Consider the following 27502-nt stretch of genomic DNA (forward strand, 5'->3'; position numbering starts at 1 on the left):
CCAACCCACCAAAGTCCTCCACTCCTCACATACCTTCCTAGCCCAGGTCCCGAGGATTCACAGAGCGAGAGCTGGAGGTCGATCCTTTGCTTATAAAGCCCCGAAACTATGGAACACCCTACCCCTCCATCTTAGAGCTGACTCCAACCTGTTGAGTTTTCCCAAGCAGCTCAAAACCTTTCTTTTCAATCAATAGGGTCCCCCCTGCTCCTTTTTCCTGAAAGCATTGGTTGTAGTCTTAGCGCCTGGACGCCTCAGGGCAGCTGTTAGCGCTTAATAAAACTGGCTTTCATTTCACTCCTACCTTAAGCTGGTATAGTAAGGGGTGTTTTTTTGTTACTCTAACCTGTGGGTAGAGTAGTGCGGGGGAAACTGAGTGGTGTTCCACAGGGTCCACATTCCTGTTATCAACTGACCTGCTGAATATCAATTGCACCGTATTACAATGCAGAATGCATTTGTGCGCACGTTTGCTTTATACGGACTTGCTGATCACCTTTGCACCACATTATGGTGCTGTGTGAGTATGGGAGAGTGTGCTGCATGAGAATACCCTCCTAATAATTGCACCAAACAGCGGTATCGTTTTACTGGTTTATTTCATTACCTAATGAATACTCCATTTGGACATTGGTTTTACCCGTGCAGCCTTGGTCCATACTGCTGCTGAAAAGTGTTATAAATCCCTGTGTGTACACATACCTGATAAAGTGGTGACTTGGGTTGCACCCAAGACATTTGTGGATTTGAATTGGGTTAAATACCAAGATTGGCCCAGTTCTGACAATGTGTTGTGCCGCATAAGGATGCTGGGGGAAAATAAGATGTTTCCCAAGTGTGACTCCTACCGTAAGCTGGTATAGTAAGGGGTGTTTTTTGTTACTCTAACCTGTGGGTAGAGTAGTGCAGGGGAAACTGAGAGGTGTTCCACGGGGTCCACATTCCTATTATCAACTGCTCTGCTGAATATCAATTGCACCGTTTTACAATGCAGATTGTGTTTGTGTGCAAGTTTGCTTTATACAGACTTGCTGATATCCTTTGCTCCACATTATGGTGCTGTGTGAGTGTGGGAGAGTGTGCTGTATGAGAATACCCTCCTAATAATTGCACGAACAGCAGTATCATTTTACTAATTTATTTCATTACCTAACGAATACTCCATTTTGACATTGGCTTTACCCATGCAGCCTTGGTGTACACATTCCTGATAAAGTGGTGACTTGGATTGCACCCAAGACATTTGTGGATTTGAATTGTGTTAAATACCAGGGTTGGCCCAGTTCTGACAATGTATCGTGCCGCATAAGGATGCTGGGGGAAAATAAGATGTTTCCCAAGTGTGATTACTACTGATGTAATATTAACACTGTTGGGCTGACTACTGCTAGTAGTATTTCCAAACTCCAGATTAATTGGATGGTTTGGACTTTTTTCCTTGGATTTTTGTTTTGGATATTGGATTCTCTTTCCGTCATTTTTCAAAACCCTTCATTTTTGGTGGGAATTTCATTTTGGGATTGCTTTTATTTCTTACTTTTGTATGGATTTAGGATAATTGGAACATAGGTAATGGTCTTTTTTTTAAAGTATATATATTTTCTGGGAGCTTGTCTTTTACTTAGACGTTGGATTGCCTATTTGGATTATTGGAGTACTGAAGACTCTTGTTGGCAATTGGTATGAAATATCACAAAGACTTTAAGAAAGGAGACAACTACAGGTAGGAACTCCAAGTATTCCTTAATATTGTTTTAAAAAGATACTGGAGAGATAGGAATTCCAGACACAGAGAATTGGTAATCCATTCAATAAACATTTAAACTGAAGTAGTTATTGATAATCGGAAGAAATTCTTCAAGTCCATGCAATCTTGTTTTCTTTTGTTAATGATTTTTTATTGAAAGAGACAAATAAATCAAGCAGATAAAATTCAATATTCACAATCCATTAGCCGACCTGTTTCGTCCCAAAAAGGGACTTCTTCAAGGCTCTAAAAGTAGGTCAGGATGTATGTTCACAATCAAAGTATGTATGTCAGCAATTCGTTCTTATGACAAAAGGGTAACATTTCTGTATAGTCACCTACATTTGAAGCAGACGCTGAGACGCTGGTTATCGGCTACCGTGCATTTACTTTTGGTGACATACATACTTTCATTGTGAACATATATAAGAATTTCTTCAGATTATCAATAACGACTTTGGTTTAAATGTTTTTTGAATGGGATAACAATTCTCTTTGTGCGGAATTCCTATTTCTCATGTTGCTATTATTTTCGGTTTCCCAAATAGGAAGTGGATAGGGGTGCACTCCCAGGTCTTACTGCACCACTATTACTTGCCCTAATAGTTATTGACAAGTGAGGTTATTGTGCTTTGCCTCAGCCCTCTCTTTGATTTTTCTTCATATATTGTTTTAAAAAAATATTACAATTTCAATTTCATTAGAAATTGTTGTAAAACTGAAAAGTACATTTACAGGCTGTTGGTATATGTTAGAAATGTAGGACGTTCGCCATATTGTCCAGGTAGTCTGAAGCTCCCATCATTGGAAAGTGATTAATTTTACCCAATAGTCTCTCAGACATTTCTTTACTTTTTTGAAACATGAGGGTTCAACCTACCTGTCAAAGACCAAGCCATTCTCATGTCCTTGAAACTTTGTTCTTACCTCAAAATTTCCAAGAAATAGTAACGGTTAAGCTGAGTTCTTCCAAGTGATTTGTTAAATAAATTGTACCATCCCTCTATGGCATTGTTTGTCTTTGCACATCCCCCTAAGCTGGTTAAGTAACAATTCCACTAGTCAATGGGAAATGTTTGTTTCCACCTGTGACCTGACCTGCTTAGATGGCTAATCCAGGTGTACTTGCAGTAAGTTAGGAATGAGGCAAATTTTTCCTCAAGTTGTGCAAAATATTCTGATTTTGTAATTGATGTGTATAATTCATCCAGAGGTACAAAAACAAAGCTGTTAGTTTTTTCAGCTCATACTGTAGTTTACTACTTGACATGTAAAAGGATGTTTTTTTAATTGTCCACCTATATGCCGGGTAAAAAGGAAACAAATCTTTGAATTTGGTTATTAGGTTACATTTCTAGTAATCATATTTATGAGTAGCAATTCAAAGTCAATTATAAATGTTCTAGGATTTGTATTCACCGTGTTGGTTTTGATTACTGATAAAAATGTAGTCTATGTTGAGAATTCCTTGTCAGGGAGTTAGCTATACAATAATGGGACAGTTGTGTAGTTTAAGTAAGCACACATACTATAAAGTTGTGTGAATGGATGGGGTGTTGATTTAAAAGTCCCATCCATCATCCAAATTTCACTTTTCTCAAGGATTTCCAAGTTATGGGCTGTGGTAAATATTAGTATTCTTTTGAGATGCGTTTAATTGGTGTAATGGATGAAAGGTTTGTTAGTACAAGAAATTGTTAGTTCAGCAGGAATGTTCGTTTCAGAATAGGTTTCTGGTGTTACTCTCTGGGGATTTGTTGCCTGTTTTTGCCTCTGCACCATTCTTCTCAAATTGCGTATTATAGGCAAACTACTAACTGCATGCATGGGTATGTTTAAGGATACAAAACTGAGCCATAGGGTTCCCTGGAGATGAATTCTAGCATTTTATGTGTTTAATATTTTCACGCACTTCAGTTCCCATTGCAGAGGCAGAGTGGTTGTGCTCTGTGGTCCTTTCCATAGTGTCACCCAGAGTAACTGCTCTGCCTTTCAATGGGCTGTTAAACTTCTATATCAATAAAGATAACCACCATATTTGAGCAGCCTATTCCCTCTCCAGAAGTGTGCATAGTTTGCCTGCTTTCTGCATGCCATGAACAGTGATCTGTACAAATATAAGAAAAATTTGAATTTTGGTAAATGCTATGGTTTACAATTTGTCTAATTTTGTTTGTTAACAATGTACCTGCTAAGGAGAGAAGTTTATTTGTAGCCTGTAGAAAGGTTAGTGTTTGCTTTTAACTGAATATTTACCTGAAATCTTTTTTTTTCTTTCCTGTTTTGGTTGTCTAAAGTCTGATGAACGTTTGTTTGGTTTTCACTTTAGCAGGGTCCTTCTTTTAGTGAGTTGTTATGTGATCTGTAGAAATATGAGAAAAAAAGAGAAGTTTTGTGAATGCTATGGCCTAAAACTGTGCTTTATTTTGTTTGTGAGTAATGTATCTTCTAAAGAGAAAGGTTTTGATTGGTTACTTGAGACATTATTGTGATTGTTAAAAAAATATATTCTTAAAGTGAAAAGTGAGATATGTTTAATTATTATTCGCTGTTGCCTGTAGAAATAAAGTTACTAGATTTGCCGATTTATTGCATTTAACAGACTATACACCTGAAAAAAATAATCCTATTCTAATCAGGCTTTTAAAAGTTTGGTTCATTTTCTTTTCTTCTACTGGATTTTCCAATTATCTATTTGAAATTGTAATGTTTGTGGGAAAGAAAAAAGGCGGTATTTGTCTGTTTTACATTACTGATTTTGTCCGACAGTCAATGTGCTACGCAAACAAATGATGGATGGAATGCTGAATGAATAATACATTCACCCCAGCCAAGAGATATGGGTTAAATCCATCATTCTATTGCTCACCATGCCACCTAATTTTAGACCCAGCCATATGTAAATCAGTCTTGCTCCTGTGCCTCATGGGAAGTCCGGACCGAACTGCCAAACCAGGTTCTCCCTGGACAGGAAAAAAACATCCTGGGACCGTTTTCAGGGTATGCCACCCTTCTTTAGCCAGGCTAGCTTGAATCCAGTGGCACAGTGAGCAAGGGACCCACGTCTAGGCATACCCATCCCACATAGGGGGAAAAGTGCTACGCAAACAAATGATGGATGGAATGCTGAACGAATCATACATTCACCCCAGTCAAGAGATCTGGGTTAAATCCATCGGTCTTTAGCTCACCATGCTACCCTGGTTTAAACCCAGCCATATGCAAATCAGTCTTGAACGTGTCCCTCATGGGAACAGTCCAGACTGAACTGGCAAGCCAGGTCCTCCCTGATCAGGAAACAAGCATCCTGGGACCGGTTTCAGGGTATGTCACCCTTCTTCTGCCAGACTAGCTTGAATCCAGTGGCACAGTGAGCAATGGACGCACGTCAGGGCATACCCATTCCATATAGGGCGAAAAGTGCTACACAAACAAATGATGGATGGAATGCTGAACGCATCATACATTCACCCCCAGTCAAAAGATCTGGGTTAAATCCATTGTTCTTTTGCTCACTATGCTACCCCAGTTTAGACCCAGCCATATGCAAATCAGTCTTGACCCTGTGCCTCATGGGAACAGTCCAGACCGAACTGCCAAGCCAGGTCCTCCCTGAACAGGAAACAAGCATCCTGGGACCAGTTTCAGGGTATGTCACCCTTCTTCAGCCAGGCTAGCTTGAATTCAGTGGCACAGTGAGCAAGGTACCCACATCTGGGCATACCCATCCCACATAGGGCGAAATGTTTTAAGCAAACAAATGATGGACGAAATGCTGAATGAATCACACATTCACCCCAGTCAAGAATCTTCTTACAAAGGAGAGCAATGGTGAAAGGCAGTAAGCAAATCAAGCGGATGCCACAGAGCAGAGCCCAAAAAAGCATGTTCATTACCCAATTAGGCGGGGCTGACATTAGTACCTCAATGGACAGCGAATGCCAATTCACAAAGAACAAAGATCTAACAGAGAGTGAATCCCCATTAACAATGGTCAATATAAATACAGGGACGAAAACTGAACACAATCCTCCGGATTAGGTCATTTTTAGGCACTCTAATGACAGTGAATCACCATCATCCAAGAACAATGTAGAGGCAGCAGAGCCAACGGAAAAAAAACTTTTCGGCGACTCCTACTACAAGCTGCAACACACTAAAGGCAATTATTTGGTCCACTGAAAAAAAGGAAAGCAGACAGGGGCCTAGGCAACATGAGCCTAGACGCCCTCAGGTAGTAATGCGCTATATAAATATATGTATAAATAAAGACAATCACTGAATACTTTCCAACTGCAGCCAAGCAGAGAGCCACCGCTAATATAGGAGGTCCCCTCTAACCTTGCAACCTCACTAATGTATACAACCTCTTCGAGGAAACAACCCTCCAGTCGAACTTCCAACAAAGTCATCTAGCCAAGGAGTGGGAGCAGCAATGTCCAGCAGGAGCTGGTCCTCACAGCCTTCGAGAATATAAACCAACAGCAGAATCAATAACACTTGAGGTGGAACTACATTCATATGACATAAACAGTGGCCAGCTGGGTACGGTCAATCCTACACCCAGGAGCCCAGGAGATATTGAATGTCTGGATCGGCTACAACAAGGAGACGTCAGTGAGACATTACTTCTAGTCCAAGTTCATTTAACTTCATGCCAGACAGAACATATGGTAATCCCTCACAGGATAACTAAATTGTAACTTTGGAGATCACCATGGGCCAAGATAAATTGCTGTGCTCCATAAACACAACTCTTATGGTACCAATTAATGCTCTCACCTGGCAACCACACAAACTGGAATTTCAAATCGATATTATCCAAACATTAGCCTAAGCGACTGTATAAGCCTCAGCCAAACTTCACAGTATAGAAAAAGGCTTAAAGTCAGGGAGTGCCATTGCTGTGATATTGTAGACAAACTAACAACACTCCCAGAAGTCATGCTAACAATGATAAAAGAGCTAAGGAATCTTAAGTGGCCCAGTCAGCAAAACCCAAACAACGTTATCACAGCATCAGTCTCAAAAGGCTCAGTCTTGTCAAAGGCTATGCACTACAATCAACAAAAGTAGCAGGCAAGGAAGTAGACGACGCAACTAGAGACTCCCCCTACTACAGTCAATGCTACCAAAACTCAATCACTGTCAAGATACAACCTAACACTATATGCTCAGATTCAATAAAAGGCTGTAAATCACAATCAAACGGCCAACTAGGAAATGAAGCAGGTGAACTAGTAAAGGTCGCCTCAAAACTCGAATCCGTAAAAAAACTGCCACGGACCAGAAAGGCACCCGACTTGTCAATCATTGAGTTAGCCATGACTCAGGAAACTTCAATCTCTGGTATGCAAGAAAACACTTCACGTAAGCAGTATAGGCATGTGAAGAAAAAAAAGCTAAAAACAGCAGACATGCAAAAAGATGTCACAAAGGGGCAGCACTCTCTGCCCCAGCAGAGTCATTAGCAAAGCCAATTCCAATTTAGGATGGGCTGGGAAGCAAGAAGGCGTATCCAATTTTTGCAAAGATACTTAAGCAAAACTAACCATTCAGAGAAGGGAACATACAGGAGCTAACACATTCTCAAAAGCTATTACCATAGGGTCCAATACAATGGAGCCAGAATTATCTTTGAACCAAAAAAACCTCACCTTAAAAGGAAGATGGACATCAAGAGGAACATCACAGCAATCATGAATAGGGCTCAAAAGCAGGATCACAGACACTAACAGAAACCCAAACAAGAAGATCTCCTTGGGAAGAGAATTCTTACAAAGAAATTACATACTCACAGCTCCTAAGGGAATATAAATCAAACTCACCCACAGAAGCAACGCATGGAAGGCCATGTTTCAGCCTCTGTATAAATCAAAGGGTAGGCATGAGTTATTCAATTGGGCAAACCTTATGAGGCTCTTCCATCATATACCTTCATTAACAGGAATAACAAGTAAAGATATGAATAGCATACAATTTGTACCAAAAGAGAAAAATACTAGCCAGGATGACACCAAAGTAATGTGGAAAAATCCCTCCTCTTCAGAAACAGTCCTTCGGGGAAAAAGAAAGCTTTGAAACCTGGGGCATCGAAATAGACGAGGTAAGACAAGGAAAATATCCTCATATGCTAATCCAACTAACGAATCCTCAAAATACATCAGAAAAGGGTACCAAAATTTTGCAAAGTGTTTTGAGAGGAACAACAAAGACACAAATATTTCAGAACTGTAACAACTTGAATATACTGTTAAGATCCCAGGAAGGTGCGACTGAAAAAAGAACAGTAACACACAAAAATTAAAAAAACTAAAAGTGGGGAGCAACGTGAACGTATAGGTAGTGAGACACTATGGAGCCCTCCTAAGAACTATGAAACAACAAACAAACAATGGACATAGAGATTGAAATCCATAGAACCAATAAAATTAATCAATTGGGCATTAAAATTATATCCTGGTATGCAGAGAGCCCTCAAGGCTGAATCACACAGGAAGATTCTACAAGAAGGGGACATTGTATGCCTACAAGAAACCTGAGCAACCAAGCCCATATATATGGAGGGCTTTGCAGGCTTTCACAAACCAGTGGCCAGACATCAACGATACAGCTGACCATCTGGTGGAATCTCAACTTACATAAAACATGCAAGAGAACTCAGAACACAAAAAATAAAAACAGGTTTGGAAATGTTGCAGGCACTCATAGTGGGAAAAAAAGATGACAAGGAAGGAAGATCTTAATAATAAATGTATACCTCAATGCTCACGGTCATGCAAAACGAGAATCAACAAGATCCACGATCCCCTGGTGAAATTCTTTGCACATATCCATCTTCTGCTAAAGTGATCATGGGCGATTTCAATCTTCATTATCTAGGAACCGAGACAAGTAGAACAATGCACCTAACATGTTCAGAAAAAAATCCAATGACTTTTTACAAAACTACAACTTCAGGTCTACAGAGGCACTAAACAACACATAATTCAAACCTACAAGAAAGGTTTACATAGAACAATTGCACAACAATTAACTACAACTTTCTGTCTAAATATCTTATCCAAAACATAGCGTATTTTGCAATGGCGATGCACAAAAAAAGTGACCACGCAATTCTCCAATTGGATCTAAGTATCCACAGTAAACAACTTAAACAAGTTACCTCTCTCCCACAACAGAGGCATTGAGAAGCACACATTAATCAGGAGGATTAGATGGGATGAACAAAAGGCTGCTATATTAACAGCATGGAAACAAGAACAGGAAAGTAAAAATTATTGTCTCAGTCCCAAATACACCATCAAAACTTGGCAGCTTGGATTTTGGCCCTAAGAACAGGCATTTTGGGTGAAGCAAGGAACAGATTCTGAGCAAATAAGTTACCCACTATGCAAACCTGGCAAGATAATAAATAATTCATGGAATTAACCCGGAACTTGAAAACGGGCCAAAAGGTATCACTTGAACACTGGCACTCAAGTCACTGAGCACAAGTGTAGAGACCTCAATATGGAATGTAAGCATCTAATATGGAACTTAAAAAGAAAGCAGCCTGTGGAAGATTGGATTATGATCCAAAAGCTTTCAAAGAATCATAAACACGGCAGTTCTGGCAATATATAGGCCGGTTGGAAAATGATAAAGTGAATCGATGCAACTCTGTCCTGACTGAAGTAAGGCTAAGTCATGTAGCTACAATCTACGTAGAAAATGAAGGCCATGCTCAGCAAGCAGGTAAGACGGACTTCCCAGTTGATGGAGCAGTGCCGACGACATCCCTAGGACAGCAGCGGGTGAAAAAGACCAAGGCGTCCCTGCCGTTATGAGATAATAAGACAATTTAAACAGTAGGGGCACCTGGCCCTAACGGACTGCCCGGGAGAATGTTTAAAGATGACCCAGCATACTGGAGAGAAGTTGTATGTATCCTATTCACTGCAAGCTAAGGTTCCGGAATCATGGCATGGGTCATTGTTACAGCCTATATTTAAGAAAGGAGAAAACACCGAACCAAAAAACTACAATGAATTGTCCTCCTGAACATCAAAGGGAAAGCCTATGCCAGCACTTTATTAGCAGAGCTGAAGAGATGGATCGAAGACAAAGAAATCCTCTGCCCATATCAAAATGGTTTTCGTAAAGGAAGGTCAACAAATGATAATATAGTGGTACTATCTTATTTAAGCCAAACAGCAAAAACAAAAAACAGTCTTCGCTTGCTTTGTCGACTATGTAGGAGTATTTGATTGGTCTTTTCGACATAAGCTTTGAAACAAGCTAAGGAGCTGGAAATTCCCATTAGGACTCTTGAATGCTATCATTTCCCTACACAGTAAAGCCTGGGTAAGAGTCAAACTGGCAGATAAAACAATGTAAAAAAAGTGCCAGACTGATTGTGGCCTAAAACAGGGCTGTGTTCTTGCTTGAACTCTTTTTAATGTATGTACAGCAGATCTGGGGAAGACACTTTATAATGCCATTCTTATTAGTCCAAAAATAGGCCCCAGTAGATTCCAAATATTGCAATATACAGATGACTTGGTAGTGATGGACCATACCAAAATTAGTCTACAAAGGGGACTAAAGGCTCTCAATACTTACAATTAGATCAACAAACTGGTCATAAATGCACAAAAAACTAAAGTGATGATTTTTGGGCGTTGGATGAAAAAAGCATTTCTCAAATGGAAAGTGGGTATTGAGATAGTTTTCACTGCAAGAACATATAATTATCTCAGAGCATGGCTCTGCGACTCTGGAAAAGCGAACTTACACCTACAAAAAATGAACTCAAAAGCTCAGTCAACAATGTACACTCTATGCAAACGCCATCAGAAAATGCAGAGTCCAAAGGCAGTACCAATAAGAAGAGTCATACAATGTAATATAAGGTCAATAGCGGGTTGTGCACAGCAGGCATTCCCAGCAAATCGTATAGTTTGCTTGAGAAATCACAATGTTCAGCGTATAAACGCATATTCATGTTACCAAAGATTACCCACAATGCCTTGCTTAACCTGGAGTTCAGCCTGGTGCAGCAAAACTACAAATGCCTGGGATTGCAAGGGAAATACTACTATCAAGTTCTGAAAATACCCATTGCAACTATAAAGAACATGCTTAAACCCCTTTATGAGGGGACAACTAACCCATGGAAATCCTACATGCAAAGTGTAGTGGAAACACTTGGCCTGGCTACACAAAACTGGGGCCAGGAAGGGCTAAGCCATGTCACAATTAAAAATGCAATCAACAAACAAATGCAGCAATTATCACAGGAAGCTGACTGATCAAATTACACAGCTAGCGGAGGCCTCTCCGTATTGATTGCACCATACAAACAGCATAGAATACAGTCTTACCTGTAGTAAGCAGTGGGGAGGAAAACTTTAATAATGGTTTGATGGGCCAGGCCCTTGCCAATTAAAGAACTAAATCCTAGATGAAAATACCTGACTTCTATAACCTTGTGCAGAATTGAAAATGTAGAAAGGAGTCCCAGCTGCATTTGGTGTGTTGTTGCTCTGGTTTGATACCGCCACGTCAGAAGCTGCTAAGATAGATGTTTCTATCTAAAGGGGCTCGGATGTGCCAAGAAGTGGAATCTGCTTTGTTCTCTTGCACTGTACCAACAGAATTGGCCAAATTCGGGTAGTATATGTCTGAGGGGTGTGCTTGTTTCTTTGAGAAAGAATGTCCTGATGACACTAGTATGGTTTGTATGAGCAACAAGTAAACAAGCAGGAAAGAGACTCACCATGCAGTTCCAATGTTAAGTTTCTCATGTTGTACAAGTCACTTGATCACTTTAAACTTGAAGGGGTGAGTCAACCCGGTGATTTCTGTAGATGCCATCATCTCCTCTCAATCTTGCCATATGAGGGACTCAAGACAGGGAATAGACATTTATTTATAATCAATGATGCAAAAATACTTTTTAAGATGAACAAACATTCCACAAAGATCTAGATAGAATTTTAATTATGATTTTATTGCTGTAAGAAATGCTGCAAATGATTGTAATTAATTGTGCAATAAAACCTTTCACACATTCAATGTCCAGCACCTTTCCTAAGGTAAGTTCCCAGCAGGGTTAGAATGGTAATCTAGCTCCCAACTCACTGTCCAGCACCTTCCCTGAGGTAAGTACCCGGCAGGGTTAGAATAGTAGTTTTGCCCCCAGTTGCTCTTTAGGACTTTACCTGAGGTAAGTACCTGCTGGAGTTAGAATAGTATTTTCCCCCATGAGTGTCCAGCATCTTCCCTGTGGTAGGAATCCAGCAGAGTTAGAATAGTAATTTTGCACGCAGACACTGTCCTACACTTTGCCTGAGGTAAGTACCAGGTGGAGTTAGAATAGTAATTTTCCCCCAATCCCTGTCCAGCTTCTTCCCTGAAGTAATTATTGTATTGGGTTAAAATAGCCATTTTCCCCCCAGCCATTTTTCAGGATCAAATCAGAGTATGCAATACATTTTTTTCTTAAAAATTATGTTTATAATAAGTGCACTGCTCATCTCCGCTTCCTGAGAGCCTGTATCTCCAAGGCGCCTCAGAACTTTCCAGTGCTCCCGCTCCATCCGTGGCTTGCCCAGTTCGCCGCCCAGATCTCCATGCCCAGTTCACCGCCACAATGCTGGATGCTGATGACCCGACTGCCCGACCAACAATAGATAGTGCGATGACTCCCATCCGGACAAAATTGTTGATGGTGCGTTGATCCCCCACCGACACAAGGTGAGGCCTGCCTCTCTCACTGCTTTGTCCCAGCTCAGCACCTCAGAACAGGCATTGCTCCAGCTCTCCCTAACATGCCACAGCTCAGCTGACTTTGGGAGATCTGACTTGCGAGATCAGCTGACGGGATTCCTAGCGGGGATTGCAGGCAGAGCTTTGGAGCTCAGCACCAGCACCAAGTGAGCCTCCCTTGCCTAGCCCAGCAATGCCCTAGTTGATTGATTGTTTGGACTCGAGGGAAGACACTTTCTGGGAGCGCTGATGTCAAATTGGGGGTTAAATGGTTATAGTGGCAGAGCAGGGTGAAATTCAGGAGCGAAGCAGCGCTGGCATGATGGAGTAGTAACTGCTTCAACAGAAACACTCCTGATCTATTTCTCCTTTGAATTTTAAACTGCTCCCTTCCTTAGCCTGGAGCTCCACCTTATGGCCTGTTTTTAACAATGCACCCATCGTGAGAATCTGTGCAAATTGATGACCCGGTACTTTTGAACCTGAACCTAGCGATCCTCACCTTCTTCAACCCTCCCCCCTCTCTGCTCCTACTCTTTCCAGCTTCTGTCCTCTGTCCTATTCCCTCACATGCCCTTGCCCTTTGTCCCCACCCTGTTTTTCTGTGAACCTCTTCCCTCGCCACTTGAGACTGATCTATTTTGTCTGATGCCCAATGGAGCTACCTGGTTTAGCAATAGGGGAGATGGGCCGTGGATTACCTCCTTGGTCATCACCTACCCAGTCGGTCTTTAGACAGACTTCCTTTCGTCTCTACGGTTGTCTCTTCCCTTATCCTCACTTTCCCCCCTCCTCTACGCCCCACTACTTTCTCTCTCCTTTCACTCCACCCCTAATTGTATTGCTGATTGTTTGATTTAATATTTACTTGTTGCTTTTTCTAGTATATTGTTGAACCACATTGTTGCACTTCCTTTCATATCTCCTATCGTCTCCTACCGCATCCTCCCTCTATTTATGTCTCTCCCTCTCTCCCTCCCTCCTCTCTCAATGTTTTGAGACTGAACTATTTTGTCTGATGCCCGATGGAGCTACTTGGTTTAGCTATAGGGGAGATGGGCCGTGGATTTCCTCCTTGGTCGTCACCTACCCAGTCGGTATTTAGGCGGACTTCTTTTCGTCTCTCCTTATTGTCTCTTCCCTAGCTCCTATCCTTTCTCCTCTGAATCTCTCCCCTTGCCTGCTACTCTGCCAACCCCCTCTCCTTTGTGCCATTTGAATAAGCACTCCTTCTCCCCTTGTTGGGGAAAGATCCAATACTTATACTCTGGAGTCTGAGCGAACCTGCTGAGTGAGTCCACTGCGCCAAGGGAGCCACTCACACTTGAGGTATGGTATGGCACCCCTTACCAAAGCACTCCCTCTCCCCTTTTCGGGGAAGGATCCAGTATGTAGGCCTTGGAGTCTCAGAGACCCCTCTGAGAGAGTCTACTGCGTAAAGGGAGCCTCTCGCAATAGAGATAGGGAAGGGATACCACTTTCCCTGGATCACAGCTTACTGGACTTTGGACGTTGCCTTGACTCGTCTACCGGTTTGTGTCCCTGTCACCCTTCCCCTCCTCTCCCCATGCTGTGTCTCTCACCCTCCCCTCCCCTCCTCTTTCCCACCTTCATTATCTATCTACTTACCCTACTCAACCCCCCCTGAATCTCTCACCTTGCCTTCTTTTCACCTTACTTATTTGTGCTTATTGTTTATCTCGACCTTACAAGTAACTATGTTGCCATGCTCTAAGAACTGTGTAACCTTTGTAACGATGTAACCTGTAATTATGATCTGATGCTCATGTAAAGCGCTCCGATACCTCCTGGTCTAGCCAGCGCTATATAAAACTTTTAAAATAAATACAAATAAATAAGTTGTTTATTTTTACCTTTTGGTGGTGTAAAATTAGCTATGGAAATTAAGATGGTCAACAGGAGTAAAGTTTTTTAGTCTGTAAAATTTGTAAAAATTCTGAATCAATCATTGTTTTAGAGATAATGTTATGTTTTTAGATTATGTTATTGGTTTTCGTTCATACTTGTTTGTGTAGCTAGATGGTAGTGTTTGAAACTGGCTGTAGCTGTCTCTCTTCAGTTCTCACTGGTGGTCATGGTCATAGTCATTATACCATTGACCACAAAATGGTGGACGGCTGAATTTATATGTTTTTTGTGGAAATTCGATCATTAATATAAAAATATGTATTGAATTGTATTTTTTATTGTTGTTTACAAACTGACCGAATGTATATTTAATTTGATTTGTGAATAAAAAAACATCACAACATGATAGCTATCTTGGTTGGAGAAATAGGCTTGAAATAATGGAAGGACTACTGTGTAAACAACAAAAATTTTAATGTATTTATTAAGATATTTTCTCTATGTCAACATGATTTTTTAATTGTTTATTTTATGTTGAGAAGGTGTACCAAAATCTTACTGTGCTGCTTTGTTTTTCATAGTGGTTTGTCCTTTAATAGGTTTTTATTTACTCCAAAACTAATTATTGTAATTATTTCAATATTTTTTTTTTAAAAGTGCTGCATAGGTATGCATGGTAAATGTATGCGTGGTAACGGTATCAGTGATAATTGTACTTATAATGTTCCTCTATATAAGTTTGTGGTAATGACATGCATTGTAAAGATGTGAGTAAAACTGCGTTTTAAAGGCAGGCATGGTAAAAGAATGTGTTGTTAGAAGACATTGTTCAGCAGAAAGACTTTCTTATTGTTCACCTTTACATAAAGATTTAATTTTTGCTTTGTACAATATGAAACCCTTGCCCCCTATTTTTCTAAACATTTACTTACATTTTTTTAATTATCCATATGACTCTATCTTTGACTTCTTTAGTTCTCAGCCCATACACTGAAGGGTTTATGACTGGTAGAATGGCACAGTATAGGACGTTTATCAGAGTACGAACATCAGTTGAGAGACTGTCTCCTTTTGCATTTGCAGTCACTATAAGTATTTGAGAGGAATAGTAATATGAAAGGACTATGAGATGGGAACCGCAAGTGCTAAAAGCTTTGGACATCGGTTCATTGGACCGTAGCCTGATTATTGTGTGGAGGATAATGGAATAGGAAAATAAGATGAAACCTATGTCAAATCCACTCGTGAACCAGAGTAGCAAAAAAATATAAAGGCTGAGGATTGGGTTATGATCACATGCGCCAAGACGCCTACGGGTAAACGATGCGCTTTACAAATATCAAAAATAAATAAATAAATAAATAATAAATAAATAAATAAACATGCAAGACTTGCAACAGGCAAAGGCGCACAGTAGCATAGATGAAGCACATTGCTTGCACAGTAATTGAGCTATGCAGCGAGAGCAACTGGCACACAATAAAATATGCACCTTAAAAAAGCAAGAAGACCTGCTTTCAGTATGTACTGGTTGTTAATGATTAAAGAGTACTTCAGTGGATTGCATATGGCAACATAGCGGTCATGAGCCATCACCATGAAAACAAACGATTGAGTCGTAGGAACTACAGGAGTAAAAAAGATTTCCATGAAGCAGGTGGCAACACTAACTGCCTTTGAACCAAACCAAATGCTGTCTAGGACAGGAGGAATGGCGTAAATGCTCAACACAATGTCCAGAGAGGCGAGGGCGACAAGTAAATAATACATGGGGGTATGGAGTTTTAGCTCAATCCAGATTGTCATTACTAAAATCAAGTTGGCAAATATAGCAACAAGAAGCAGGATTAGAAGAATGGCAGAGAGAAGACCTTTCCTCCAGCTCCAGTCTCCAGGGAAGCAGAGGAGAACAAATTCTGTGACCTGGACGGTGGTGTTGGAAGAAGATATTGCCAATCGAGGAAATTGCTTTCCTGTTCAAATTAGAACCTGAAATGGGAAAATGAAAGATTTTAAAAATGAATTGTTTCACATATTGTTGTGGTGTAAGAGTAGTTTGCACCTAACACGGTTTTTGCCGCATTCCAAGTGCTGCACTAAGTTTTAAATGAAATGCAAGCAACTCTAAAATATGGCTTTAAAATAAACTCTACTTGTACTGCCTTTTTAGCAGATTCCAACTCTTTCTGGCAACACCTAGAGGGAATTGTAAGAGTAAAAATGCATGAAGAGGTACACCGTACATGAACCCCGTAGAAAAGAGCGTTTTTGCACAGTACAACCATTGCACTGGGAAAAGAGCTGTTTGTGTGTAAAAACTGTCCCGATATCATAAGGTAATTTTTTATACCATGATTTTTCTATGTGCCCAATTATTGTACACACTAGTTATCAGTCCAATACTTTCTTAATTTCAACTAATTGGAATGCCACTTATCACAAAGCTATTATGATATACAGATTTCATTTAAAAAAAGCGAGTATGATCTGGGAAGGCGGGATTTTTACTCTAGAATCAGAATAGCATTTTCTAGAATCCCGTCACAGGTCGACTAGACCTTTTTACCTGTCATAGAGTGTAGAAGGCAATCTACCTTAATAGTACAATATCAAACTGAACAGTTCCCATTGCTTTCCCCAAAGAACCACTGACTAAAGATCGAGTTTAAAGGTTTATTACAAAGCCAAAAACAGTTGAATATGTAAACACCTCAGCAAAAGGTTCAGAAGGTAAACAGGCACTAATACAAACATAATTTTACGGAAAAGTCTTAATCGACTTAGAAGCAATACAAGAATCAATTCCAAAATCATCAGGCTAACAAGAATTGCTATAATCTGGGTTTTAGTAGGCATCAGAAAAGAAAGGAATCAATTCAGATTAATCTGTCCCTACACTATACTAAGTGACATCCCTACTTAAGAAAGTTCCCTCCTATCAAAGGTGTCAGCCGTGGTGACTTCCAAAGAAGTACACTCACTTTGTTCGGACTTAGCCTAAAAACTACTCTCACATAGGAAAGCTCTCTGCCTGGCCAACATCTTCCTTCGCCCTCGTGCACATCTACTCTGCCTCTCCTTCGGGGTGCTGTCCATAATACAAAACCCCACAATATGGACGACACGCCCTAAGGTACGCCCCTCTCAAAAGTATTAACTTTTAGTATTTCCATTATGACATCTTCATCTTTGTCCGTTGAAAACGTCCTTGGGTTCCAGCGCTCTCTTCTCTTGAAGTTGCTTCCCTAAATTCCGCAGTTACTCCTCCATGTCTGGGACTACCATCCTAACACTCATACACAATGGGCCCTTCTTCTACAATCTCTAGTTAACCTTGCACCTGCAAAGGAACACACATAAATCGATTCACAGTTCCATGCTACTTGCAATTAATTTTCCAAAGCAACCTTCTAAAGAAGACATTTCCATGGTTTAATGTCAAGTGAAACATTCTCAGTTCGGCCTACACAGTCTTTCTCCCCACCTGGGCCTCTGCACGTTTCTGGGTATCACATCCTAACATGAGCAATACATTTTCGTTCATTAGGCCTTCATCATTATAGCAAGAATACATTTTCTAAACACATTTTATAACTTAAGCACTTCTACCTCTTTATATGAATACAATAATGGATTTCTAATAGAGCAGCTTAATACACTAATGACTTATTGATCATCCCTTAATTAGATTGATACTTCACTGCAAACAATATTTCTAGGTTAACATGACATTAGTACTTTCAAAACACTTTACGTTACTCTATGTAAATTCTGGCACATGATTCCATAGCTCTACATCACATTTAAGCATGATTATAGTCCTTTATATATGTGGGTGCTGATTATTCATGAATATGGTGCACCCCTACAATTTCTAACTCAGTTTTGCGCTCTCTCAGATCCATGCTCAATTACAGTTACTCTAAACAATGTAAATAATATACTGCAAATCTTATGCATTGTATTTTTTAATAAAGTTAAATCTAATTATCACATCTTTGACTTAATGAGTGAGACTTGTTTAAAACCATGGCTTCGATTCTGCGTGCTTCAGTGCAATTTAGTGTCCTCATAAATACTGCTATCATGTATATGGAATGTATCGGATGCAATCAATAACACCAAATATGAGTTTCCCCCATTGCAATGGGCAAGAACTTGTGAATGTTGGTGCTTTCCTGGTCTTTTTACCCTATAAAGGTCAGCAGGTTGGAGCTACCTTTCTTTAGCAGGGAAAAAATGAGGAACTGGAAACAGCTGACCGTACCATAATTGTGGTGCCCTTGAAAAGCTCTTTTAGCAGGAGGGAATTTCACTTTCTATCATCACTCGTAATTAAGGTCCATATGCTTTTTGTCAGGAGATGTGTCCTTCTGACCATCTACGTGCTCAAAAAAGGCACTGAACCAACATTGATTTCTCTTTCGTACTTACCTGTAACTTTCTCTTTTCCTTATGCATATCAACTCAACATTCATAGAAGTTCATATTTGGAGTAGTATACATGTAAATTTACAAAGCAAACTAAAATTAAAAATAGCACAGTCTCTGTCTCACTATTCCTCCAGGGATTAACATTTGTTTGAAATGATGTGGACCACATATTCCTTCTATTATTTAGGAGGAAAAAGCTGGTCTTGAAAAATTAGTCAACTCCTGGTGAGACGTTCCTGGATATGATGACCAGGTCCATTGTCTCCCCTCTTTAGATTTAGTTGCTTGGTGTAAGATGGTACAACTCCTTTTATATTTAAAGCAATTCATTGGATTTGATGCACTTGTTCCTCTAGTTCTCCCTTAAAATGCTCATTGTTTATCATAGCTTGCTGTTATATATTTCACACAAGGAGTTGGTGTCCTTGTTTGTTATTCATTTGTTTGCCAGATTGTGTGACAGGAGTTTTAACAAAGACCAACCCCTTCTCAATCAATCAATCAATCAATCAAGGCATTTATATAGCGCACTACTCACCCGGAGGGTCTCAAGGCGCTAGGGGAGGGGGGTCCGCTACTGCTCGAACAGCCAGGTCTTGAGTTGCTTCCTGAAGGCGAGGTGGTCCTGGGTCAGGGGGAGGTGGGTCGGTAGGGAGTTCCAAGTCTTGGCGGCGAGGTAGGAGAAGGACCTTCCCCCTGTGGTGGCTCTTTGGATGCGGGGGACGGCGGCGAGGGCATGGTAGGTCGATCGAAGCTGGCGTTTGGGAGCGTAGAAGTTGAGGCGGCTGTTGAGGTATCCTGGGCTTTGGTTGTGTAGGGCTTTGAGTGCGTGGGTAAGGAGACGGAAGGTGATTCTCTTGTTGACCGGGAGCCAGTACAGGTCTCTCAGGTGTCTGGAGATGTGGTTGCGACGGGGGATGTCCAGGATGAGTTGTGCTGAGGCGTTCTGGATCCGCTGGAGCCTCTTCTGGAGTTTGGCGCTGGTTCCGGCGTAGAGGGAGTTGCCGTAGTCCAGGCGGCTGGTGACGAGGGCCTGGGTGACCGTCTTCCTGGTCTCGGTGGGGATCCACCGGAAGATCTTTCGTAGCATGCGCAGGATGTTGAAGCACGTCGAGGAGACGGCGTTGACTTGTCTGGTCATGGAGAGGGAGGAGTCCAGGATGACGCCCAGGTTGTGTGCGTGGTCTGTCGGTTTGGGTGCGCTGCCTAGGGCGGGGGGCCACCAGGAGTCATCCCAGGCGGAGGGTGAAGATCCCAGAATGAGGACTTCCGTCTTGTCTTCTGTAAAATATGGAACAGCAGGCTATGATAAAGAATGACAATGCAAAGGTAGAACTAGAGAAACATGTGGATAAGATACAACGTGGTCACAAATGACATGCTTTTAATATATCCTCGTATTTCTACAAAGAATGTGATGTGTTCTGTTTCGAAGGCCTTGTTCCCCTGTAACTCCTGGGACTTGAAGGAGGAATGGATCTTCCAGACCTATCCCTGTACTATGCTGTCATTTAACTCCACCACACAGTATATCAGGTCAACCACAATCCCAACTGGGAAATGAATTTGTTGGCGGGCTCAAATGGTCCATACACCTTGCAAGAGGCATTTATGATGTGGACATGGGTCCCCAAAGAAGTGCTGTACCTTGTCCACTCATTAGCAGGGGTGTGGCTTAAGGTGATTAGAACAGTGTTTTAGAAGCCCCTTTGTGTAGATGACATGTCCCTGTGGTCACTGAAACTGTTTGCCATTCTAAGAAAAGATATATGTACTCTGCCAGAAGGCTCGTCAATCTATTTTAATTTCTTTTGCACAGGTGCACGAGAGGTTTGGCTTTGGTCCAGGGCAGTTCCTACAATATGCCCGAATAGCACACACGGCCCTGGGCATTTGGACATGTTTTCCAGACAAACCGCAGGAACATAAACACTGAGGCAGATCCTGGATTTAGCGGGATACAGGCATTTGATAACATGCTCACATATAGCCCTGAGGGCAGGATAAATGGAATGGCGGAGTGAGGATTACTCGGTGAACCTTAACAGGTCTGAACAGAAGCGGGTCAGTGGAAAAGTACGGGCAGTATCACAGAATGTCTGTGGTGTAACTTCGCTACTTTCACCAAACCTATAAGGCGCTGCGCATATTGTCTAAGATTTATCTCATTAACCCATCAGCATGTGGAAAAAGAGGACAAGGGGCCACAAGCTTTCCTCATGGCATGGATCTGCCTCCGGCTGAGAGCGTTTTTGGGAGGGAATGCTGCATGTGGTCAGACGGGAACTGACAGGCTTGATCAAACTCTGACTGCTGGGGGTGCAAGCACATTGGAAACACTTTCAAATGTAATCTCGAATGCTCGCATTGGGTTTGGTGCTGGTGCAGAGAAGGATAGGTATACACTGGGAGGTGCCTAGCATGCAGGATATAATAATTTAGTTGGCATACTTATTACAATAGGAGATCGCCGATAAACAACATAAAAAGCTCACTCACAGGAAAGAAGTTTTATGGATGATTTGATCACTTGGGGGAACATAATCACGAACATCATAGACCCACTCAGAGACAGGCTGCCCTGACTGGACACGCGTACACTCAGGGAGAATCTGCAGGCACTACAGACTAACTGTGGGCAGTAATGGGAGCAGGAGGCAGCTATGCTTTATAGTAAATGTACCAATACTACTTGGTGTGTGGATAAGAAATAAAAATACTATTCACTTTCAAATGTTTACATTTTTTGAGCAGTTCAATTTTATCTTATGGTGAAAACAATATTGCACTTACAGTTTCAGTGTTTGGGACCAAAGGGCAGCAAGGGGCAAGGGTCAAGGGTCAGGATAGTACCAAAACTGCACCTCCAGTGGCACAGGGGAGGCTGGGTGCAGAGGTCAAAATCAGAGTATGGCTCAATGGGTTTCAATTGAGACTTGGGGTGCTCAAAGCCACACTGCTTACAGGTAAGTACATTGGTTGCAGGGGCCATGTTATGGAGGTTAGGTCAACCACAGGGGAACCACAAAGCAGCATCAACCATACACCACCAGCTACACAGGGGCTGCTGGGTGCATGGTTCAAATACAGCATTTGGAGCCGAATGCCCTTCAATGAGGATTCAAGCACTGAGCCTATGCTGAGGCAAGAGACGTACACCTTTGCCAAGGATGTGCATTGTTTCTGGTCCCAGAGAGCACCGGCTCTCCACCAAGGGTTCCAGAAACATGGCTGTGTGTGACAGACTGCCTAAATCCAGTCTGTGGTCACACCAGGTTTGGTAGGATTTCTGGGGTCACCGCTGAGGTACCCTTTGAGTCTACGTTTCAATAAATCCCATACTGTTATTAGTGTGGGGTTATAGATAGGAGTATATTTGTACAAAACACTCCTGTGTTCAGTGAAGTCATCATGGTGCTGTCGAACTGGAGTTATCAAGTTTCCAGGCCAAGTACTCTCTATGGCTTACATGGCACTTATAATACTAAGGAGTAGACCCTAATCTTGTAGGGGCATATCTGCTCATACAGATATGCCCACACCTGTGATATAGTCCCCTGCTTTAGGACTGGTAAGGTCTCCTTGAGGGGTGACATACCTGCATACTTGGCAGTGCTAGTTGGCATGGCATACAGGCAGTGAGCCATGTCAACTTTCTCATTTTTGTTTGCACCAGGACATGCATGCTTCAGTGGCAGCCTGGAAGGCCTAGGTGAGAGGTACCTAGGAGGTCCCTCTTAGGTTCCAATGCCCTAGGTACCCATGTACCTTTTACTTGGTTCTTATATGGGGATTGAAGGGCCAATTGTGGATCAGTTGTTGAGAAAGAGCACTGGAACTGGTCATCTGGACAGCAGGGGCCCAGTACTCCACAGTTAAAGTCTAATCAAAATACAGACAAAAAGTGGGGATTACTTCAACAAAACCTCATTTTCTCACATTAGCCCCCCCATCCAACTGGCCAGGAGACCCAGCCACCAAGTGGGAGAATCTACCTAGTCTGTCAGGCGAGGACACATAGGGAAAATGGCTGAGTTGTTGCAGGGCCTGCTCTGCTTTCCATCTTTCTGTTCAGGACACTCCCTCTGGAGGCTGACCTAGCTCAACAGGGTCAGGACCTATGTTATGCTGCATTTTGGCAGTTATTTGTGTGTCTTTACCCTGGCTTTCTAGTTTGTAATCAGAGACGTCCACCTCTACAAATTCTAACTTAGCTAGGGCACCACTCAGCTTACCCAAGGAGGGTTCCATGTTTAAATATCGATAACAAAAATATAGTTAACAAAAATATCGATGTAAAATTATTGATTACAAAAATATCCACTCCCTATACTTAAATAGGTAAGTACATTATTATCGACTCAAAAATATTCATGTAAAAAATATAGATGCAATAAATATCGACTTTAAAAAATAACATAATTTAAATAAAATAAATAATAATACTGTTATCAAAATAAAATAAATGTAATATACATTTTATCTAATTATAACAAATAAACTTAATTTAATAAATATAAACACAAAAAATGTGTACATATACATATATTTACTTAAATACATTTTATTAACTATTATCTTTATTTAATTTATAAACGTTATTAATTCTATAAAAATAAAATAAACACATATATAAATAACTTAAAATAAAGTAAAATATTCTATATTTAATTAACACATTAAACTATTTAAAAAAAATAATACATACATTTAATAACAAAATAAAAACATTAGCAGTTAAAACATTGGATAGCGAAGGGGTAAAAATTACTATTCCCACTCCAATGAGTGCAACAATACAGAAAGAGCTGGATAGTGGAGGGGTAAACATTACTATTCTCACTCCAGTGAGTGCAACAGTAGGGAAAGCGCTGGACAGCAGAGGGGTAAAATTTACTATTCCCACTCCAGTGAGAACAACAGTAGGGAAAGCGCTGGATAGCGTAGGGGTAAAAATTACTATTCACACTCCAGTGAGTGCAACAGTGGGGAAAGAGCTGGATAGCGTAGGGGTAAATATTACTATTCCCATTCCAGTGAGTGCAATAGTAGGGAAAGAACTGGATAGCTAAGGGGTAAAAATTACTATTCCCACTCTAGTGAGTGCAACAGTAGGGCTGGCGCTGGATAGTGTAGGGGTAAAAATTACTATTCCCACTCCAGTGAGTGCAACAGTAGGGAAAGAGCTGGATCCCAAAACAATAAAAAACTAAACTATCAACATTTTTTTTACATTTAATTTCCAATATTAAAATAATTATTAAACACATTTAAATATATTATTATTAACAAAGATAACAAAACATAATTAATTACACATTATTTAGCACTATAATATCCACAACACACACTTAACATTTATTACACACTTACTTTTAATATTTACTCATTAATTAATGAAAATTAATGTATTATTATTATTTAATTAATCAATAAAAAAATAATTACTTACCAGCTTTCACACCATTTACACATATAGACACCACAATACACCCCTAAAATTAATTACACAATTGCATTTAATATTTACCAATAAATGAATGGAAAATAAGGTACTATTATTTATTAAGTAATCAATAACAAATGAATTACTTACCAGCTTTCAAACCATTTACACATATTAACACCACAAAACACACCTACAATTAATTACACAATTACAATTAATAATTGCTGATTAATTAATGGTAATTAATATATTTTTTTAATAATTATTCAATAAAAAATGAATTACTTACCACCATTCACACCATTTACGCATATAAACACCACAACACACACCTAAAATAATTAAACAATTAACAAAATTATTCATTGACTAATTGAAATTAATTAACAACCAATTATTAAACTATTATTAATTAATAAATTAACACATTAATTAATCAATTAATTTTATATAATTAAATTACTTCCCACCCTATTCCCCTATAAACCCACAACCTACTACGGAAATACAAACGCAAAATTAAACTTAAAATAAATTAATAACTTGTAAAATTCTAAAACATATAATAAAATGACAAACAATTCTCATTTAAAAACACTAAAATACATAACATTATGAATAAATCAATATTTTTGTCATCTATATTTTTTTAAATGATATTTATTACAACTATATTTTTGTAATCGATATTACTTACCTGTCAGTCGATATTCTTGTCAACTATATTTTTTTGTCAATATTTCTTCCAAACAATATTTCTGCGGCGATATTAATGTCCCACGATATTTCTCCTTCGATATTCCTGCTCTGCACCCCAAGGAGGTGACCCACATCTTGAGCAACTCCACTATGACCTACAGGGTCAGGAGGCCTAACTTGCTATTTGCCTAAGGGTGAAGCCGCCATACCAAGGACAATGTAGCAATAAAGGCTAACACACAGCAGAGGCCACTGATACACCTGTTGCTCTACACTGTCAGGTGAAGGGGCTAACCCTTAGGCTTCTTTGGGTTCATATTGCCAGTCTGCTGTTTTAGAGTTGGGGTTCACTACTTCTTTTAGTAAGCACCTGATAGAGTCAAATTTGGATCCTGCCACACCTTCCAAATTTTGCACTGATGAGTCTTTTATTTGGTTGCTGAAAGTTGTCGAGGGAAAGGAACACTTCAAGATTATACTTACAATATGGTCATGCTTTAAAGATCACAGACTCCAAATTCTAGTTTATGTATTTTATTATAAGGCCAAAAATAACTGGATGTATACACACGGCACAATTAGCGTGTGTAAGTATAGGAATATTAGTACAGAGCTAAATCTATGCATATAATTGATTCGGCAAAGGAGACACAGAATAACAAACTCCAAGATTAGTGCACAACCCAGGATGGAGGCGGAATCCTAATCCCTTTTCATTAGGAATGAAAGCATGAAATCTCTTTCCCTACTCTACTATCATAAATGATGTTTGTAGCTGGTTCCCCACTCTCATTTCTTAAAGGTGTCAGCAAGTGTAGGCTTTCTTAGAAGTACTCAAGTCAAATAGGTCAAATAGCTTAAAGCTATGGAGCTCTCTCTTCAGATGCTCTTCTCTCTAGAAGTCTGAATTTCTGTGTTGTGCACAATACAAAAAGGATAAATTCAGCCCCCTGCTAAATGTATCATGTGACAAATTACTTCACTTCTCCAGGTCCGCTGTGATTTTCCATGACTTCTTTAATTAAATATTCCTTGCTTCTTGTGACCTTGGAATGTAGATAGGGCAGGCACAGAAGATATCCTCCCCTCTCGCTTCTCAGACTTTTCAGACATTCCAGTATTCTCTTCAAACAAAAAAAAATGATGGTAATTTTTTTTACCTGCAATAGGATGAGAAAATACTGTTCTGTCACATACAAAGATACATTTAATAATTTCTTCAGTAGCTGAGTCTTTCTGAAACAGTAAACAACTTCTAACTTTGGGCCTATAGTGCAGGCAACTTTAACACACACAATTACATGAATATGAATGTAGTGTCTCTCTGCACCTGTGTATACAAAAATAATGGTGTCTTCTAATATATGCGAATTCCATGTAAAATACATATTACATTTCTTGTTTAATGTGTAGAATAAATGCATTTAATAAACATAATACATGGTGATACTGAAAACATATGCAGGTGCGTTTAAACCATGAGTATAATGCACCCCTACATTTAGAGTGCGGTATGCGCGCTATCACACTCATACCTCTCCTCTCTCTTCTGACAGCTGAGGAGCCACCACCTCAGGCTGAACAGTTGTCTGACTAGTCAGGCCTTTTATTGCGTCAGGTAGGTATTCACCATTTCTAACTTTGGAGCGAACACTTGAACAGCTTTCCTACACTTTTTCTTTGGCTTCGTCCTTTGGAGCTTACCTGCACTAGCTGCAAGTTCAGCCCCCCCCAGATTTCTTCGGTGTGGCATGGCACTGGACCAGACCTCACTTTGGCTTATAGCAACCTCTGGGAGGTCATTTCTAAGGAGACAGTCAAGGGGGAGGTCTTTACTGACTACCATCCTTCTCCAAATAGAGGACCTTCATACGTCTGGGTGCACTAGAGCCACAGATCTAACAGTCTCCACCCCTGGGATACCCCTTAATCTTTTTGTCACCCCTGGGACATACTGGTTTGAAAGTACCAAACTGTTAAGCACCTCAGTGTGACTGGCACAGGTATCTCTCAGGGACATGGCCCTTGGTTAAACCCCTCTAGAATCTCACTTTCAAGATAAAGTCTAGGAGGACCTCTTCATCTAGAAAATGTCAACATTGACCAATAATGGATACACAATTCAAAAAGTAGATCCACACCAATTTTATAAAAAATATACTTTGCTTGTATTTTATTTTAAGACTTTCAAAATTCGACACATAGAATATTTTCTGAACAGTTCAATGTTAACCTATGCGGAAAATAACATCACATTTAAACAGTGAATTATCACACTTAGCGTTCCATTCATCAGGACCAAAGGTAAGCAAGGGTCAGGAGAGTGCCAAAACTGCACCACCAGTGGCACAGCAGCACATGGGTGGTACAGTTCAGAGGTTAAAATAGTAATTCGCCCGAAGGTGTAACTGTAGGAAGCTGGCTCTGAATATACAATACCAAACTAAGGTCCAGTGAATCCCCAGGGGTTTACAGATGCTTAAGTAGATAATACCAAAACGCTCTATTTGTGGTGTGGTCGAGCTGTTAGGCTTATCTGAGGGTTGTGTGAA

The sequence above is a fragment of the Lissotriton vulgaris genome, chromosome 8, assembly GCF_964263255.1.
Source record: "Lissotriton vulgaris chromosome 8, aLisVul1.2, whole genome shotgun sequence".
NCBI classification, from domain to species: domain Eukaryota; kingdom Metazoa; phylum Chordata; class Amphibia; order Caudata; family Salamandridae; genus Lissotriton; species Lissotriton vulgaris.